The sequence below is a fragment of the Balaenoptera physalus genome (genome assembly GCF_965194825.1).
Source record: "Balaenoptera physalus genome assembly, chromosome: 4".
NCBI lineage: Eukaryota > Metazoa > Chordata > Mammalia > Artiodactyla > Balaenopteridae > Balaenoptera > Balaenoptera physalus.
The window spans coordinates 113,778,676-113,799,592 of record NC_138891.1 but is presented as its reverse complement, the minus strand read 5'-3'; the positions used below and the strand labels follow the sequence as shown (position 1 = coordinate 113,799,592).

Sequence of the window (20,917 nt, the reverse complement as noted above, 5' to 3'; positions counted from 1 at the left end):
GCTAACTGCACAGGGGAAAATTTATGTTTATAATGGATAGATTTGGCAATCACCGCTTGAACTCAGTAATCAAACTTAGTATCACCGATGGCTGGTAACTAAAAGTGGGAAGACAATTGTGTGATAAAACATACAGTAGCACCTATGAATCGTTCAGGCTAACAATGCTTGCCCTGAATTCAATCAACACTTAAGACCCAACTTAAAATCTACAGAAAACAAAATATATCCTTAGGCTATATATGCGGAACAAATAAGGGATGAATTATCTAACTTACTTTCAAGTCATTCAGAAAAGTATATTAAGAGCACTAAAGCAAATAAGGCATAATGTTAACAATGACTATCTATTATGAAAAACATTCCAAAAAGTTTAAAGGATGGTGGATGAAGACTGAGTGGTCTAAAGTTTTCTCTATAATGTGCAGCAGAAATTCATGCCATGAAGTTTCTCTTTCACTGGTGATATGAGTAAAATAGCTAATATTGTTTTAGCACAAAGACTCATATTTGTACTACCATTCAACCCATATTTCTCTAACTTGTTCATTATTCGATGGTAGCCAGTGTTATTTTGTGGAAATGCAGAGGCCTAAGAGAAAAGTTTATTGTTTAAATTGTTTCATTTATTTAAAAAAATTTTTTTTAATTGAGTGTGAAATTCATAGCCCGGAACATTAGAGTTTTCATTTTTATCCTTCATTTCTGTCATATTCAGTTATGTAAGTATATGTTAAAAATAATACCTTCTCCCTTTGGTCCTACTGTAAAGTGTCAAGCTGGTTTCTTTATAGATTTGCATTATCACTGTGCAGGTTTTTGGCATTAATTGACATTTTGAAGATGACCATTAATAAAAGATTAGGGAAAAGCAAATGAATATAAACTACTATCAATATGAGAATTGTGTTCTACAATTGGATCAATTCTCATTGATTCTTTCCTACTAATCAAGAGGAATGCCAGGAATGGGTACTTTAAATGGAATACTGAGAACATTTAATTAGAAAGCCAGGCAATGAATTACAAAATTAAGTACGAAAACTATGCTTGTGAAGCTTTAAATTTGTGTCACAATTCTACAAGATCAAGTTAAGCCCAAGCTGCTTTAATCATGTATGGTTAAAATAATTAGGAAGCTACGTTATCATTTTCTCCATTCTTTTGAACTGGGAATAAGAGGAGAAATAAGAGTTATGCTTATAGAGATGGAAAGAAAAAAAAATCAGTGGGTGATTTTAAGAAGTATCTACTTAAAAAAAATCAGGGAATGAAGCAAATAAAAAAATTTCATTCACAATGAAGACTGAATGACTTTTCCAGAAGCTTATACATTATAGAATATTAACTATAATATGTATCAAGTTCCAAAATTGTGCTACAAAATATTGAATGAAACTATTTTAAAGCAGCAATATGGTAACAGAGAGAAAACAATGTGTTATAACCACTTCCAATTTTGCTATTATAAGGAAAATCAGCGTTGTTTCTTTAAATTTCTTTCAAAGATAAAAGTACCATGATTATAATGATCCATGTGGATAATGATTTAGTGATTGATTGTTAGAAAATGTGTCGAGATAAAATAAGTCAAAATGTTAAAATTGATGTAAAATATGTATTCAAATAAAATTTTTAGTGAATGGATGGGTCTTCCTAAATTTGAAGACTTTATCCTCCAACACCGTTGAGAAGAAAAAAAAAATTGAGTGGTCTGGTACTTGACTAAACTAAAATAATCTCCATGATAGACTAGGTTATTGTAACTGTGACCTAAGATGCTGGGGTTGTATTAAATGAAAAAGATTTCATACAATGATCTCAAATTAAATGCTAGTGCTTTTTCTCATTTTCTGGTTTAGGCGATTAGACAACTGAATGAATCATATATGAAGAAACAGAAGCAAAAACTGTTCTGATTATAATCACGAATAATATTTATACAATGCTTTAGTTTATTTAATATGAACCACATCACTTTATATGTATGTATATTTTCTCATGGAATTTTTACAGCTCTATCAAGATCATAGCCATCATCATGATCACGATCCAAATCATCATTGTTCCCATTTTAGAGATACTGAAACTAAAGCTCAGAGAATTCCTTTGGCCTCTGTCATGCAACTAGTAAATAGTGAATTTGAAATTTGATTCCAAATGATTTCTGACTCCAAAGCACCACCTCTTTTCACTATACCCTATTTTACTATACTCCCTTTACTCACCAATCTAATTCTAGGAACTGGAAGGAATTACAATAATATATAGACAATGGGACACCATGTTAGTGATTCTTTTCCAGTCGCTGAACAATAAGATTGGGTAATTTCAGAAATCTATTTCTGAGCTCCATTAAGCATTTCACAGGGTTTCTTCACTGTCTTCTTCTATAGACAAGATAAAATAGTTTATAAGGTAGTTGGTTGTGTTTCAGCTAGAAATGCACAGTAAAATATTACTAAAATAGGATTTATTATTAAAATAAGGTTTTGCCACATATTTTTAAATATATAGATTTGGAGATTGAACTACTGACTAAATAAAATCAAGATAAATTCAGATTCCCTGTTTTTGACAACTACATTTTTTTTTGTTACTGTTCAACAACAAAGATTTATGTTTTGGTATAAGCTTAAGAGCACTTAAAACAGGGTCATGAGTTACTCGTAGGATGCCTAGCCCTAGCACAGTGCTAAGAGCAGAGTAGATAATCAATACATTTTTGCTGAATGATTGGATGAAACACTGAGGAATAGTTTTGCTAGAGTCAAGAGTTTAAGATGGACGTAACTTTTCTCAATGAATGAGTATCAATTATTTCCTTATTTTGGACTTTGTTAGGAACTTATATGGCTAAAATTAAAATCACTATAAATCTAATTCAAAACCGCATTATGGTAAATTACTGTTGCTCATAGAATAATATCTTTCTCCCTTCCCCACTCCCCGTGTCAATATATACTCTAGGAAATAGAATATTGTTTAACTTAAATCAGATGAGTGTTTTACTGGTGAAAGTTGTCCTTCTTGCATGTTAAAAAAGGGTGATTTACAAATATCCACCTATGACGAAGTGGATATAAAGAAAAGTATAATAAATAATAATAATTCCCCAAACCAAAAGAAGTTGTAATATAAATAAACAAGAGAGGTATTTAAATATTGCCAGGTAGGTGAACTGTACTTTTGCTCTTATGAGTACCCTCTGATTTATTTCAGATATAGATATATAGATATAAATATAGATATATCCTGATTTGAACAAACGGAATGCATTTTTCTGAGAGGCTGCTCTTGAAACTGAAGCAATATAATACAAATTTGGAATTTGCCAATGCTGTATTCTGTTTTTGAATTTGAAAAAATATTACAGGTCTGGAAAAAAATGGAAAGATAACTACATGAAAAGTCTCAAGTACAGTTTTGTTTGAGCTAATTTGGGGTATACCCCGTTACACCAGGTCAATGAAATCTGATTAAGTAATAGAGACTTAACCTATCTTTAAGCAAAAATATAAAAGACAAAGATATATACTTCCTTATATATCTCTATCTAGCTATAAAAATTCTATTAACATTAAATATACTACTGAATGTTAGGAAGGTAAATGCATTAATGGATAAGCCTGCAACTCAGAAGAATACAAATGTCACCAGAAGATGCTTTTAACTCATTTAAATTCAACTTAATTTGAAAAAACAAGATAAAGTGCCTTCTGTATGGAAATCATTCTATTGAAGGAGAAATGCTCATAATTTTAAAACCATTTGTTTCCAGATCTCTTCTAGTGGAAACACTGACAAACAGAGCTCTTAAAGTAATTGGGAAAATTACGCTTCATCATGACAACATGTTTTTTTTTTCTTCGATGCCTGGATGTTTGGTGTAAGAAAGTTATGGAGACTTTCATGGAAATAATAAATGATGACTATTTCTTTATATAATGAGAAACTAAGCCAATTGTCCAGTTGAATTCTGCCTATATTCAAAATGCTCAAATCAAATCCTCAATCACGTCCGATGTGACAGATACCTTGGTGGGACGGAATTTAATCTGCAGAGATTTGCTCCCTTGAACTTCATCTGTGAGAGTTAATTTCCGGTCCATTTTACTAGTATTTCTGCCTCTCTCCATCTGTTGACTTTTTTGTTATTCTCTCCACCCACTTTGCCCTGGTATTCAAGGGCTTTTCTTTTATTGTGCTTAGCATCTGCAACTGTTCCACTCCCTCCCAGTCAAAGCATACGGTAACTTCAACACAGGCTAATTAAGAGGTGCTTGAAGTTAGTTAACAGGTGGTGGCCCCAGCTGCCCTAGTTGTATGAACAGACACGTCTTGCATTTTAAGGGCAGAAATGGCACAGTAGTAATACGTGCATTAATGAAGTACTCCTTACATAGCATTAGAATGATGTTGGGCACCAAGAAGAAATAGAATCACTCCTCTTTTGTAGAGAGAGAAATCTGGGTTTGGGGTACGGTGATAACATTTGAGATCTGAAAAAAAACTCAGACCTCTTTATCTTTTTAACCAATGCTCTTTTCTCATCATAGAATGGGTAAATTTATTACCATTTCCTTCAAGTGGGTTGATAAAGCATGTTTCCCATCACTGCTGCTAGTTAACATGTTGAATGATATTTAAGTAACATCCACGTGATTTGTTAAATTCAGTCAAAATATCAACTAATTTACTTAGCATTTTGGAATCACTACAACTAAGTATGTATGATTGTTTATTTAGATATTCAATCCCGTGTAATACTTTGGAGCCACCAGCTAACACTCTGACCTTGGAGAAGTTATTTTATCATTTCATTTTTTTGGCCTCAGTTTCTTCATCTACAAAATGTGAAATAATAGTATCGATTTCACAGGAGTGTTATGAGGACTAAATAAGCAAATATGTGTAAAGATCTTACTATAGTCCCAGACACCTAATAAGAAGTCAGTAAATGTTAGCTATTATTATAGTTCATCTAAATTCAAAATCAATGTTAAAGGGATCATTTAATAGTTCTTAATGGAAAAAATATCCTACATACTTGCCTCTTGAAGTGAGAAAGACACGTTCTATTTCTGTTTTAATGTGCCAAGTTTGAGTTTACGTAAGAGAAGAAGGTGAACAAGGCATCAATTAAAATTCAACAGAAAAATGGATTTTGAAAATTTTATTTTTGTCTAACCATGTTACATCATGTCTTCTCATTACATTTCTTCAGCATCTATTCACACAAAATTCCCCATTAAATCATTCAGGAAGTGTTTACACATAGGCAGCCTTTCATCCAAATGGTAGACCCTTCGAACTGCACACTTTTTTTTTTTTTAGTTTGCCTAATTGCTTGCTTGCTTTGTGCTGACAAGGATGAATTCACTCAATTTTATTTCTTGAGGAAAAAACCCAACACTTGAAATTGAAATTACCCTACAGATTTCCTCACTCTTAAGGCAACGTTTTTTGTTTTCCTTGCCCACTGCTGTTTCAACTCCTGCCCTTCTTTGGCTGTCTCCTGAAGAGGGGTAGAAATTGCTGGTGCCTTGGAAGGAGGTGGGGAAAGTCTGAAACATCTGCAACTTAGGCCCGAGATCACGTGATAAATGCCAGTTCCTCCCCAGTCCTCCCGCCCCCAAGTGTCCTACCAGTAGAGACTATCATCCGTCTGCAACCATTATGGGCATCTCTGAGGCAGCATTCACTCAGCTGCTAAAGGGACAAATTTCCTCCATAGTCTCTTCATTGTCTGCTTTTTCTAACCACAGTCACGGTTTTGTGCTCTTCATTCTAATTGTGCTTTTGATGATTGGGGTCACTTTATGCCTTCAGCTTCCCCAAAGGTCACAGGGATTAGCTGTGTCCAACTGAGGACCAGAGAGAGCCATGACAGCTTACTTCCATTCATCCCCCTCCATTGATTTCCCCTCAATGTGAGAGTGGCAACGGTGGTTACTTTTGTGCTTTTTTCACTCTTGCTATTTTCCTTGCAGCCCTCCCTCACTTCTCCTTGGAGAAGGCGGTTTGTAGCCATCCCTGTGATGCCAGAGGTTTCACTGAAGCAAATCCACACTGAAAGCAGGGAAGGTACATTGGGCACTGCCTGATCAAATCAGCTTGCACTTGATTCTTCCCTTATTGTTTCAGTTTACTTAGCTCACAGTCATTCAACATTGACATTTGAAAAAGTCAAGCTGCGTTTTATTTTATTTTATTTTATTTTTTTTAACATCTTTATTGGAGTATAATTGCTTTACAATGGTGTGTTAGTTTCTGCTTTATAACAAAGTGAATCAGTTATACATATACATATGTTCCCATATCTCTTCCCTCTTGCGTCTCCCTCCCTCCCACCCTCCCTCCCACCCCTCTAGGTGGTCACAAAGCACCGAGCTGATCTCCCTGTGTTGTGCGGCTGCTTCCCACTAGCTATCTATTTTACATTTGGTAGTGTATATATGTCCATGCCACTCTCTCACCCTGTCACATCTTACCCCTCCCCCTCCCCATATCCTCAAGTCCATTCTCTAGTAGGTCTGTGTCTTTATTCCCATCTTGCCACTAGGTTCTTCATGACCTTTTTTTTTTTTCCCTTAGATTCCATATATATGTGTTAGCATACTGTATTTGCTATTCTCTTTCTGACTTACTTCACTCTGTATGACAGACTCTAACTCTATCCACCTCACTACAAATACCTCCATTTCGTTTCTTTTTATGGCTGAGTAATATTCCATTGTATATATGTGCCACATCTTCTTTATCCATTCATCCGATGATGGACACTTAGGTTGCTTCCATGTCCTGGCTATTGTAAATAGAACTGCAATGAACATTTTGGTACATGACTCTTTTTGAATTATGGTTTTCTCAGGGTATATGCCCAGTAGTGGGATTGCTGGGTCGTATGGTAGTTCTATTTTTAGTTTTTTAAGGAACTTCCATACTGTTCTCCACAGTGACTGTATCAATTTACATTCCCACCAACAGTGCAAGAGTGTTCCCTTTTCTCCACACCCTCTCCAGCATTTATTGTTTCTAGATTTTTTGATGATGGCCATTCTGACTGGTGTGAGATGATATCTCATTTTAGTTTTGATTTGCATTTCTCTAATGATTAATGATGTTGAGCATTCTTTCATGTGTCTGTTGGCAATCTGTATATCTTCTTTGGAGAAATGTCTATTTAGGTCTTCTGCCCATTTTTGGATTGGGTTGTTTGTTTTTTTGTTATTGATCAAGCTGCATTTTAAAACAGCATTCCCTTATTTGCTATGTGCCACTGAGTGTAATCAACTACACACATATAATATATAACCTATTGATTATAATTATAAACGCTATAATAACATACGCACTGTGTGTTTTTTCTCTCTTTTACTTTGTTGATTCTGACTTACCTTTGTGGTTTTTTTGTGCACCGCCATTCTAGTGTTCAGAGCATGCTGGTTTGCATTTGTGTTTTTTAATGGGAAACTCTGCCAGCCTTTGTTCTCCCAAGTACTTTTATAGTGAGACAATATGTTTCACTTACTAGTGTTGTTCCAAAAGAGACATTCTTATTGTAAATTAATGGAAATTCTTGAAACCGAAGACAATAAAAGTAACTATTTTTAAGGAATGTGTATATGTGTATGCCTGCAGAGGGACTAAGGGTCCTGAACAATAAACACCCAAATAACCCCAAGTACCTTAAAAGACATTAAGCCATTTATGTCATTATTCATATTCAAGTGATAGTGGGGACAGTTTATTATGTAAAAATATTTTCTGGGCACCAGTGCTCTTGGCTCATGAAGAAGTCCGTTCATAACTGATGGTCAACAGTTTAAAACATGGTAGGAGGTAGTCCTCAGTAGATTTTCCTTCTTACTAGGAGTCAAAGGACTAGTAACTTTCTAGTTAGTGAGATTATCTGCTTGGCTCAGAAGAAAGTTGAAACTTTGCTGCACATTCACATTCAAATTTGAAAATATTGCATCAATTAATTTCCATCTTCTGCAGTCCCTGTTTTATAATTCATCATCCATTTATTTGTACATGTGGAAATACGTTCATTTGTAGATTCAGTGCCCTCTGCCATATTGCCTCATTTAAACTTTTCAAGCTTCATTCTTAAAATTTTCCATAAATATTTAGAGTGGAGACAGCCTAAGGGAGTAGTAGCAAATGTAGGATTTTTGTTTCCAGTGATGCAGCTTCACGTGGATACTTTTTGTCAGCCCATGTATGGGAAATGGATGGAAAGCTTAATATAGAAACAAATACTTTTTCGACTGGGCTTTTGTGGCCATTTTTTAATAGAGGTGAGAATTTTTTTTTTTTTAATTAATTAATTAATTAATTTTTTATTTTATGGCTGTGTTGGGTCTTCGCTTCTACGCGAGGGCTTTCTCTAGTTGCGGCAAGCGGGGGCCACTCCTCATCACGGTGCACGGGCCTCTCAGTATCGCGGCCTTTCTTTGTTGCGGAGCACAGGCTCCAGATGCGCACGCTCAGTCGTTGTGGCTCATGGGCCCAGCCGCTCCGCGGCATGTGGGATCCTCCCAGACCAGGGCCCGAACCCGCGTCCCCTGCACTGGCAGGCACACTCTCAACCACTGCGCCACCAGGGAAGCCCCGAGGTGAGAATTTTTAAGGAAACACATTTTTCCTGCAAAATGGGAAAGGGATCTGAAGTACATAGATATGGAATAAAAATCTGCTGAGTTTTACATATTGCCAGAATTATGGTAACTACACATGAATACTGTGGTGAAATATTGTAGAAATTATAAATACTTTAACTCTTGCTAGTGAAGAAAGGGAAAAATAACTAGAGAAAAATCTCTGTAATCTTTAATCTGCAATATTTGGCAGTTGAAAATGTCCTAAGGCTTTAACATAAACCTTAAAACCATAATAGAGGGAATCAGAAATGGCCCTAATATTAGCAATTTATATTTAACAAACTAATAGCCAGACTTGCATTAGTAGTAAATTAATGAAAATAAATCAAAAATCTAAGAATATGTACCTTTATTTTTAGATTTTTTGGGGGGATAAGACTAAACTATTTATTAATGTTAATGTTAAAATTTTATTTTTGGAATGTGTATTTCATACTTAAATGTGATTATAAAAATTACCTGACAGCATAATACCTGGTGACCAAACTTTCCAGTAAATATAAATCTTCCATTGGTTATAAATTGCTTACTTATTTATAACTTTGTAGCTTCCAGGGGGGAAAAGAAGTCTTTTAATTGTACATAATTCTGCCAAAGACAAATAGGTATAAAGCATCATAGTGAATGAGAAAACACACACAGTGGAAAATGTGCCAAAGTAGTTACACAGTGTAAGTAATTGATCATTATAAAAATGATAACAGCATACTATATGCCACAATTAGAGAATTAAGATATTAATGCCAACCTTTTCATCCATCACATGTGTCCTTAATTTACCAGGCCATTAACAGTTACATTATATATTCTTCTTTTAAAAATATTATATTCAGAAGGCTATTAAGTCATAACAAAAGTCATCCTGAATCCCACTATAAGAACTTAAAGCTCTACTGCCTTTGCTGGTAAAGTCTGAGAAGCTTGGAAATTCTAAGTTTGTGTTCAATAGGTATTCTGAAATTCAGCCATTTATTTTGAGATAGCTGTATGTTCACATCCAGTTTTAAGAAATAGTGTAGGAAGATCGCTTACACCTTTTACCTAGTTTCCCCTAGTGGTAACATCTTGCAAATACCACAGACAGGATGTTAGCAATGATTTTAGCAAGATAAAAGGCATTTCCATCACAGCAAGGATCCTTCATGGTGCTCTTTCATAGCCACACCCACTTTCTTCCCACTCACCCCCTCCTTATCCTCTGGCAATCACTAATCTATTCTCCTATCTATAATTTTATCATTTTGAAAATGTTCTATAAATGTAATCATACAGTATGTAACTTTTTGAGAATAAGTTTTTTTCAATCAGCATAATCCTCTAAAGATTCAATCCAGGTTGATGCTTCTATCAAGAGTTTATTCCTTTTAATTGCCATGTAGCATTCCAGAGTATGGCTATATAATAGTATAACCATTGACCAATTGAGATATATCTTGGTTGTTTCCAGTTTTTGTCTATTATGAATAAAGCTGCTATAAATATTTGTGTACAGGTTTTAGTGTAAACATAAGTTTTCATTTCTCTGGGTAAAATGCCCAGAAGTGCAATTGCTGGGGCATACGGTAATTGACATTCAGTTTTTTCAAGAAATTGCCAAACTGTTTTCCACACTAGCTGTTCAATCAGCTGATCAGTTTTAAAAGGCATACATGTATTCACATGGGAGAAATGTCTCTGTGGCATTAAAGTTAAACCTTTGAGAGCTCTTTCCTTTCCTCCCTCTCCCTTCCCTCCTCACTTGTCCCCTCCCTTTCACTTCTCTCTCCTCCTTTTCCCTTCCTTCCCTTCTAGTTTTTCCTTTCTTCCTTCTTCCTTACCTTCCTTCCTCCCTCCTTTCCTCCCTCCTTTTTCTGATTTCCTTCTTATGTATGTATGGAATTACGATAGAAGGAATGACTATGTGAACCTAATCTGAGAACAAGAAAGATAGATAGTATTACAGCTTCATAGGTTCTTTAAAAGCATTGAAACTTAGTTTTACTAGTTTTACAGGCTTTTTCACATTTAATAATATCTTATTCTTCTTATATTAAAATAAAAATACATAATTGATATCAAGGACCTAGAAAATGCAGAATAATCTTTTTGATAACCTTTCTCTAGTGATTGTGACAAGCTAAAAGCCAAAAATAATAATCACTTAAGTATAAAAAAATCACGAGACAGAAATTTATGTTGTCATTGTGAATAGCAATCTACCCTCTAAGAGAAAAACTTAATATCTTATGTAATTATGCAGTTCAGAATAAAGCATGTTTGGGATCATTAAATCCAACCAAAAGATTTGCATTCTAGGCTAGTGTATAACTGTAGAAAAAAGCCTGAACAAAATAAATATATAAATTTATGCTCTACAAAAGGCTTGTAGTTTTTGTACATCCTAGACATTTTCACATACTATAAAAATGATGTTATTATATCAACTTACTAAAAATGATCAAGTTGGTTTAGTTTGTCTTTGTGAAACTATAACAACCAGTTGTCGATATTTAAAAAATCAATTGTTAAAGGATATAGGAAAAGTTACATTGGCCAGGGAAGTAATAATAATCTCAGGCACTTCACTATAAAAGCAAATATAAGAGCAATAGATAACAGATAAAAATAGATAAAAAATCATTTGTAATCTCAAACTTTTCTACTTGCAGAATCCATTAGAGTTGAAGGAAGATTCCTGATTCTAGAAATATATTCCAGAAATATATATATATATATATATAATATATATTTAATCCCGTAAGAACTGTATTGTCTTAATTTTTTAAATATGAAAACTAATGAATGTAGAATTACATACTAAAACTAGTCCTTTGAAATGAATATATCTACCATACTTGAAAAATCTTGTTATAAGATTTTACAACAAACCTATGTCAATTAATAAATGGATTGTCAAGCTACCACCATAAAAGATGATGTAAGAAAAAAAAATATTGCCCAACTGACCTGATCAATTTCTGTGAAAGAGACTGAAAGAATATTGATGGGGGTCAAACAGTGGATTGTCCTGAATTTAAACTACAACCTTTTATTCGATAAACTCTGACAGCTTGGGAGATAAAGTTCAGGTCACACTGGCATTATTGCCTTAACAGTGGAATAAAGCACAGTAAAATGAAATGAAATAAAATTAAAAAATAATAAAATGATCACCCTCATGGTGTTCTGTGAATGAAATGCACAATGAGATAAAGATATGTGAATAATTCTATTATAGATGATGGAATTAAAGATCATTTAATTGGTAAGAAATCATATTGGGTGTGTTTTGCTCAACTTCTTAAACCTTTCAGAATACTTCAAATGGAAACGTTCATATTAAAGATAAAGTAAGAACAAAAAAGCTAGTTAAATAAATTGCCTCAGAAATTTTCATAGAATATTTCTATATATAAAATAGTACACATTTATTGCAAATACAGTACAAATCCAAAGGCAATACTTTCACAGAGCTTGGAATTGTCCCCAACCCCACTTCTAAGGCCCACCTGCCATCAGTTACTTTTCAAGAGTGGCCTGAGAAAGGATGTTTAGGACATCAGGGTAGATCCCAGAGGAAAAAAGAAAGATGGAGAAGAAAAAAACGCTGGAACTTTAAGAAAAGGAAATGGTCCATTAAAAAAAAAGCCCATTAATACTATGAACTATATTGATTTCTTGTCATTTTTGTAAACCTAACTGCAGAAAAGAGTCTTTATTATTATATATTTGTAGAGCTAAATATAGCATGTCAGATATAGGAATACAGTATACGCATTTATAACCTGAAGAATGCAGATATCTTATCAGCAGAAAATATGATTATAAGATTAGTTTTTCATTTTTTGTTTGCTATTCAGGGTTATACAAAATTAAATGTATGCTACTTTATAGAATTACAATAAAAATTGGAAACACGAGAAAAAACATGTAGAGTACTGGAAGAAATAAAGAAGGATTTTGGAAGAAATAGATAAAAATACCCAGTATCAAGTATCTAAAAACATTAACTTAGACCTTAGTGCATTCTGACTATTTAAGGGGAGATAAAGGAATGAGGAGGCCTAGAATTCAGGAATAAGACAGACAGCTCCAGGCAGAAAAAATAGTGAATATATTTTTTTTAGTAATTGCTTTAGTTACATATTGACATGGTATAATAGATATTTCTAAAATGTAGAAATTGGTTTTGAAAAGAAATGAAAATAAATGTTTACATATCCATGAAAAACAACATAAGAGAACCCTTGATTAAAACTAGATAGCTGCATAGTAGAAATATTCTGAATTTACTTTTCAGATTGCAAGTAAAAATAACACTGGATATTTGGGTTTAAGTTCTAATTACTTCGTTTTTAGTGACAGTATCCCTATACCACCCATCAGATACAAACAAATTGAACACAGTTGACAGAAGCTGATTTTATTCTATCTTGAATTCCCAGTTATGCCTGCTTGAGAGATATACTTTGCCAATCAAAATTCAGAAGATACTTTCTGTTTGGTAAAACCAAGATGTGTTGCCCGTGAAACTGTTTATGTTTATGTTATATTCATTAAAAAGAAACGTAAACCGAGCAGGGGAGTTTTCTTTTCAGAAAATGAATCCTTTTCCAGAGATCAAAGTGGCTGAAGATAAAGTGTCCAATAATATATTTAGGCAATGTTCATAAGGCAGCTATAGTCCATACACAGATGTTGTCTCAGGCTGAAATTACTTGCTTAGAATTTGAGTTAAATAATCCCATACTTCAAATGACTTTAGGAAATTGGATGTTAGGGAGATCAGCCAGCACCATTCAATTAAGTGGTCCTTGAACAGAAAAGTGCTTTCCTTTGAATGGGTGAAGAAAAAGAGCTTGATCACATTTAAGCTAATCTATCATTTATCATACCCAGTGGGTAAGATAGTTAATGACTATATTGATTTTTTGTGTGTGTGTGCTTAGTTTTATACACAACATTTAACCAATATGAAACTGTATGTGGGATTTGTTTTCCATTTGTTATTGATGCACTTAAATTATCTTTATTTATCTCTGTATGCACTGATTTCAAAAGTGAATTTCAAAAGGGCTTTAGGTAGTGTCATTTTCTTAAACTGTATTCTAATTTTCAGAGTTTTTTTTTCTTTTTTTTTATAAATTATGGTATATCCATACAGTATTTTATTATTTTTTAAAATTAATTAATTAATTAATTCATTTTTGGCTGTGTTGGGTCTTCGTTTCTGTGCGAGGGCTTTCTCTAGTTGCGGCAAGCGGGGGCCACTCTTCATCACGGTGCGCGGGCCTCTCACTGTCGTGGCCTCTCTTGCTGCGGAGCACAGGCTCTGGACGCACAGGCTCAGTAGTTGTGGCTCACGGGCCTAGTTGCTCCGCGGCATGTGGGATCCTCCCAGACCAGGGCTCGAACCCATGTCCCCTGCATTGGCAGGCAGATTCTCAAACACTGCACCACCAGGGAAGCCCCAGATCTTTTTTTTTTAGGCTTTGGATATTTTTCACGTCTATAGTTATCTTCAGAGCTCCCTTTACTTTTACTAGGAAGAAAAAAAAAAGCTTTGAAACTTTGCCAACAATGTTGGTCACAGACCTTTCAGAAATAACTTTTCTGGTTTCTCTTTCTCTTTCCTCATCTGCCTCTGTCATATCCCCATTGTTCATTTATGTGGGTCACTGTAATTCTTTGATTTCTATATTTTCTTTGAGGATTATATGGACCATTTCTAGAAAGCTGTCTTTACAAAAAGACAAAGAAAGGAATGGAAGCATAATAGATATGCAGAAACTGCAAATGTGGTTAAATAGCATCACAAAGGTGAAGGGGATTCACTGTTATACCAAATCGCTATTTAAAAATTAAAAGAAAAAAAAAGCAGCAACTAGATATAAGCAGGGCAAGGTCTAAAATAGCATGACATGAGAAGAAGAAAACAAAACAAAATGACTTAGGCATTATATGAGAAGTAGGCAAAGCTGGTTTCTCCCTCCCATGGCTTATACCTTTGCTAGCATTCAGTTCACTTATATATAAGCATACAAAAGCAATATATGTATATATACATATGAATACATAATCTAATACATTGTTGCTATTATCATTTTGAATAGACTGTTATTTGTTAGATCAATTAAGAATAAGAAAAATAAAGTTTTTATTTTATTTTTACTTATTTCTTCTCCAGTGCTCTTACTTTCTTTATATAGATCAGAGTTTCTGACATATATAATTTTCCTTCTCTCTGAAGAACTTCTTTTAACATTTCTTGCAAGGCAGATCTACTGGCAACAAATGTCTTCAACTTTTGTTTGTCTAAGAAAATCTTTATTATTTCTCTTTCATTTTTGAAAAATAATTTTTTAGAGTATAGAATTCTAGGGGTTTTTTTGTTGTTGTTCCTTTCAACATTTTAAATATTTCACTCCACTGTCTTCTTGCCTGCATGGTTCCTGAGAGAAATCAGGTATAATTCTTATCTTTGCTTCTCTGTCGGTAAGGTATTTTTTTCCTTTGTCTTCTTTCAAGATTTTTTCTTTATCTTTGATTTTGTGTAATCTGAATATAATATGCTTAGGAGTAGCTTTTTTTTTTTTTTTTTTTTTTTTGGCATTTATTCTGCTTGGTGTTTTCTGACATTCCTGGATCTGTGGTTTGATGTCTGACATTAATTTGGAGAAGTTTTTGCTCATTATTGCTTTCTATATTGTTTCTTGCTTTATCTCTTTCTTCTCCTTCTGGTATGCCCATTATGCATATGTTATACCTTTTGTAATTGTCCTGCAGTCCTTAGATGTTTTGTTCTTTTTTGTTTTTACTCATTTTTCTCTTTGTTTTTTCAGTTTTAGAAGTTTATGTTTTCATATGCTCAAGCCGAGAGATTCTTTCCTCAGCCATATCCAGTCTATTGATAAACCCATCAAAAGCATTCTTCATTCTGTTAACAGTGTTTTTGGTCTCTAGCATTTCTTTCTGATTCTTAGAATTTGCATCTCTCTGTTTACATTACCCATCTGTTCTTGAAAGCTGTCTACTAGGCTGGCACCTAATGTAACTTTACTCACATCTTTCTGTTCTTTCTATTTTTTTCTTTTTTAAGTATTTTCATAATCTGAACTTGCCTTGTATATTTATTTTGAATACATATTGAGTGTTGTTTCACTCCATTGGATCATAAGCTTCATGAGAACATAGCTTGTATATCTTATCTTTTTTTTTTTTTTTAACTCTTAGCATCTAGAACAGTGTTTAATGTACTCTTCAATAGATGCTCAATAAATGTGTTTAGTGATACATAACTGTATTACTTGTGAAATGAAGAAACAAATAGTACAGACAAATCTTGAAATGGAAATAGTACAGATAATTATGTCCAAGGTGAATTTTCATACAATAAAGCTTTCACCTTCCAGTGTACATGGGAATAAATTAATGGAAAGGACTCCAAAGAGAAGACATAAAGAAAAAATTTTAATGGGACTCGCAGTGTATATATGCACAACTACCAAAACTTCTGGCATCTAAGAAAATAAACCTGATTCCAAGGACAAACTTGAACTTACTTGAGAGTGATAGGGAAAATAAAAGAAACAGATTTTCATTTTCTTCAATATGGTTATCCTCAGTGTTCAAACCAACAAGTTGCATGTCCAAAAATGATTACAGTTTTTAACTATCAATTCTTAAATTTACAACTAAGTTTTTGTTTTCCTTTAGACTCTTCAGTATAGTAAAGTGGTTTAGAGTACTCTGAGTCAGGCTTCTTTCTTCAAATCCTAATTCTGTCACTTAATAGCCATGCTATTTTAGGCAAATAACCTCTCTGAGCCTCAGTTTCCTCATCTGTAAAAAAGGGAATAATATTGACACCTAATTCATAGAAAGCTTGTGCAGATTAAACGAGTATATGTAAGTGCAAAGAAAACAGTAAAGGCCATATAGGTGTTTGGTTTTGTTTAGTTCATTGTTTATATCTCTTTCTGTTTGGGTAGTAAGATTCTTGATATCCATGATGCCTATAAGCACTTATTCATAAAGAATCTTTATTAGATTTAGTGAGCAGGGAAGAAGAAGAAAAGAAAAACAACAATTCTGAGGATGCAGTAGAGGTGGCTGTGTTCCAAAGAACTTTCTGTGGAATCCAGAGGTCAATTTGCTGAGGCAAGCTGCAGATGGATAGATAAAGTGTGATTTCCGCATCTTTCTCTAAGTGGTAATTGTGGGCCTTGTAGCCAAGGGCCTCTTTAACTGAATAAAAGGGAATGAAAAGGTCATCCCTTTTTTTTTTTTTTTTTTTTACATGGTAATCTTGGAGCATTGTTTTCTGAAAATGTCAGGATCCTAAACACATTGAAGAAACCTCTAGGATGCTGGTCTTACTAATCAGGCAGTGATTTAAATGGAGCCTCCATCATCATCAGGACACTGGTCCCCATGACTAACCTCGGGCCTCAGGCAACAGATACTAAGGGCTGCTGGAGGTTGCACAGCTGCCCTCCAACCTCTGGAGAGGACACTTTGCTTCAGGGTTAGCACAAAGATTTGCCTGTTTCTCTAAAGAATATATTTTAAAGAGGAAGAAAGTAGCTCAAGTAGAAGAAATCCCAGTTCCTTCCCAAAAATACTCTCTAGAAAGGCAAATAGTCCTTTGATTCTCTCATAATTATCTAAAAAAAAAAGAATAGAGGGAAAAATCTATACGCTGTTAGAGAATTTGCAGTAGAGATTTGTGGGGCAAATCATACTGAATTTTTGTATTTTTACTTTTTTCTCTCTTATCCCCACTTTCCACTTCTTTTTACATGTCCCTTTTGTCTACCATTAAAATATGGAAGTGATGCAACCGAAATCAACTTGGAAGATCATTCCTGGAGAAATTTTCTTAATCTGAAATCTCAGTCTTGTAAAAATTTTCCTTCAGAATACTTTTTGGTCTAGCATATTTCTTCTTTGATGTAAATATTTTGACTGGTTTATTTTCACTAATAGCTTTGAGGCCTTCTAACTGAAATAAAATATAAAATTTATAAGATATTTTAGTCACTGTGCTAAGCAATATAGTAAATAAGACTTGAATAAAACAGGGTCCCAAATATTCAGGAACCCACAGCCTCATAATATTCTTGAAAGTTTCAAATAATCTATCATAATACCAAAACACAGTATAAATAAAAATAAAGTCAGAGCTTCCAAAAATAAAGAATTCACACATAAGCTTTTTTTTCATCACAGGAGGAAATAAGGTGAATGAGAAAGAAACTGAGAAAGACAAAAAGGAAGAAAAAGAATGGGGATGTATAGAACGTGGGAACAGAGAAAAAGGCTGCTGTGGTGTGGGGATGTGTGTTGACTCTCCACTGTATTTCTACTTTAACACAGACAAAAAAGAGCACCATCATGTTTAATTGAACTGTCAAGAGAAGGAAAATAACACTATTTTAAGTATCTATTTGCTAAATGCAAGGAAAAGCATGTTTATAATACCTATATTGTGTAATAGCTATTCATTCATTTAAAACGTTTAGACAATCACATAATAAGGGCTGCATTTATTGGAGGGGAGATGCAGCGAGGAAACAAAGGCTTTTCTGATTGATATTTAAGCCAATATCTGAAGAATGGGAGACCGCTGTCTGAATGTTTCAACAGAAGACACAGCATGTACAAAGGGCCTGAGTTGGAAAAGCCTCAGATGTTTTCAAGGATGTAAAAAACAAAAACAAAAACAGTAGCACATCTTGAAAAGTCAATAAGGGTCAAATCTGGCAAGGGCCAGATGAGGTAGCTCCATGTTGACCTCGGTAAAAGTTTTGATTGTCTTCTAAGTGCACTGGAGGGCATTCGAAGGACATAATCCAATTTATGTTTTAAAAATACTAGCTTGTCTGTTATGTGGTGGATGAATGTGTGTGTTTTGGGAGTAGCTGGATGGTGTCAGTGATGACATTTTGTCATTCACATCTTATAGATTTGGAAGGCAAAGTTCAGGAAAAAGAATAATTCAAGATCAAGATTTCCTCATTGTAGAACTACATGTAGCATTGTAGAACTACATGTAGAACTACATCAAGTAGCTAATACTCCGTCCCTTTTCCTAACTTTATGAGGGAGCAGATGGTTGGATCTCCATCACTAAAATTTCAACAATAGCAACAATAAGAATAACAAACAATTTTATTTTGTGCTAACTCTGAGTAAACTCTATGTTTTAAGTTCTTAAAAATATTGTAATTAAAGAAATCTTCCAACAATTGCTGCCGAGAAGTTAACACCCAAGGATGCACAGATAATAATTGGTCAAACTTTGATTTCAGGCTCTATTCTTTGAATCCATAGCTCACATTCTTAACCAAGATTAGAGAAGGGAGACCACTATGTGATTTACTGTGTTGGCCTAAAGGGGTATTACAGAAAACGGCAAAAGGAATGACAATTTGACAAATAAAGAAATTTGAGTTCCTCCTCTAGAAATCTGCTTGTCTGCTTGCTGGTACTATGTTTTATTTCTATAGCTCTTTACATATTCATTTATTTGAATAAATATATATTACATAATATATTAATTTATATGGGTTATAAATAATATATAAATATACTAAACTAAGTTTTAACTTATTTATATATCATATTTTGTCCTTAAAAATATTCTACGTGGTATGCATGGCAATTGCTATTTTGTCCATTTTACTTCTTGCGAAGTAGTCCCATTGAGCTAGGTGACACATCCAAGGACATAATCAAACAGTTGCCTCTGAATAAGGCTGGGTCTAAAAACCCACCCTAAGTCACATCCACTAGTCATTCTTTATTTTAATGCCTGCACAGCATTACCATCACTTAAAATTATCTTTCTGGTTTCCTTCATTAAAATTTAAGGCCAATGAGATGGGGGACTTTAATTATCTTGTCCCTCAGCACCTCAAACTTGCTGGACACATGGTGTGTTCAGAGTAAACATCTGTTGAATGAATAGTACTTTAAAACATGCAATACTGATCAAAAATGGCAGACTTACACTGGAATGAAAATCTTTAGAATATTCATTGCTCATTCTATCACACTGTGCCATCATCTCAGATCATGGTCATTTGAGATCATGTAAAGTCACCAATAAATGAGATGGTACTTTGCTTTTCAAAAGCAATTTCCGATAGATACATTTTATTTCAAATTAACCACAGTTACACATCTTGGCAACAGAAGATTTTTGTGTTTTTTTTCCCCCTTTGCTTTTCTGGGTTGCATTTCACATGAGGGAGATGAGATCAGTCAACACAGTCACTTGAGACTGATCAAAGCATAAAGTATTGCATAAAACAACTCACATTTAACCTTTGCAAATGAATAAGTAAAGGGAAATTCATGAATTCTTAAAATATTGCCCCTTGGTGCAGATATCAGCCTCTTTCTGGTTTCAGCATTAATTCACATGGGCATCTTTTCCATAGATAGTCTTATTTTTCCTAAGCAACTGGTATTGCCATTGAATTTTGTGGGGAAAAAAAAAAAAAAAAGACAAGTTTAAAATAACATAGTCTTTATGAATCCTGTAACTAGGCTGAATAATATTTAGAAAATAAATTCCATTTTAGTTTTTCAAACGTAAGCTTTGAAAGTCAATTCCTTAAACATTTATGTTAAGACTGAAAACTGTTTCAACTCTAACAATTTATGTTTGCAATCAGTTTATTTAGCACAAAAGTATGGAAGAAGAATAAAATAGTAACCACCTCCCATTTTTAAAATTGTTCTCCATTTTCTGTGGTTGAATTCTGTGACAGCTGCTCCAAAGGCAAGGGTGAAAATAGACTTAAGTACGTCTCTGCTTGCGTGTACACATGAGTGCCTCTCAAAGGACACATTGACTTCCAGTGTCAGTGATGCATGCGGTTCACAAACAAAGATAGAGGACTACAGCCACATCTTAAACACTGAGTGCACCAGGTCGCTGTGCACGATGCACAAGGCAGATTTTTAAAGATCCTATTTTTTTTCCAACTTGCTTTATTGCTTGCTAAGTCACATTCTATGAAGAAAAGAAAATAGGACATCATTTGTAGAAAGAGGGATATGCAGTCTGTATAAAAGTTAATACAGGTATTTGGGAAGTAAGTAATTATTCCTGTATTAAATTGCACTTACTTCTTTGAATGAAAACAAACAAAATACTAAAACACTCAAAATCAAGTATATTAATATCTGCAAAGGAGAACTTTTTCCAAAGATAAGAGTTATTCTCTTTGCCTAAAATTACTTAGTAAATCAAATAT

General features: G+C 33.9%; 1 protein-coding gene and 1 long non-coding RNA gene across 2 annotated transcripts in view; one reads left to right on the top strand and one right to left on the bottom strand.

The window, feature by feature from the left end:
- ROBO1 (roundabout guidance receptor 1) overlaps positions 1-20,917 on the bottom strand; it is a 913,964-nt gene that overhangs the window by 466,875 nt on the left and 426,172 nt on the right. The window lies entirely within an intron of this gene.
- Positions 7,244-9,513, top strand: LOC309660167. Its single transcript, XR_014263228.1, has 2 exons — positions 7,244-8,306; positions 8,625-9,513. It is a non-coding gene; the product is annotated as an uncharacterized lncRNA (long non-coding RNA).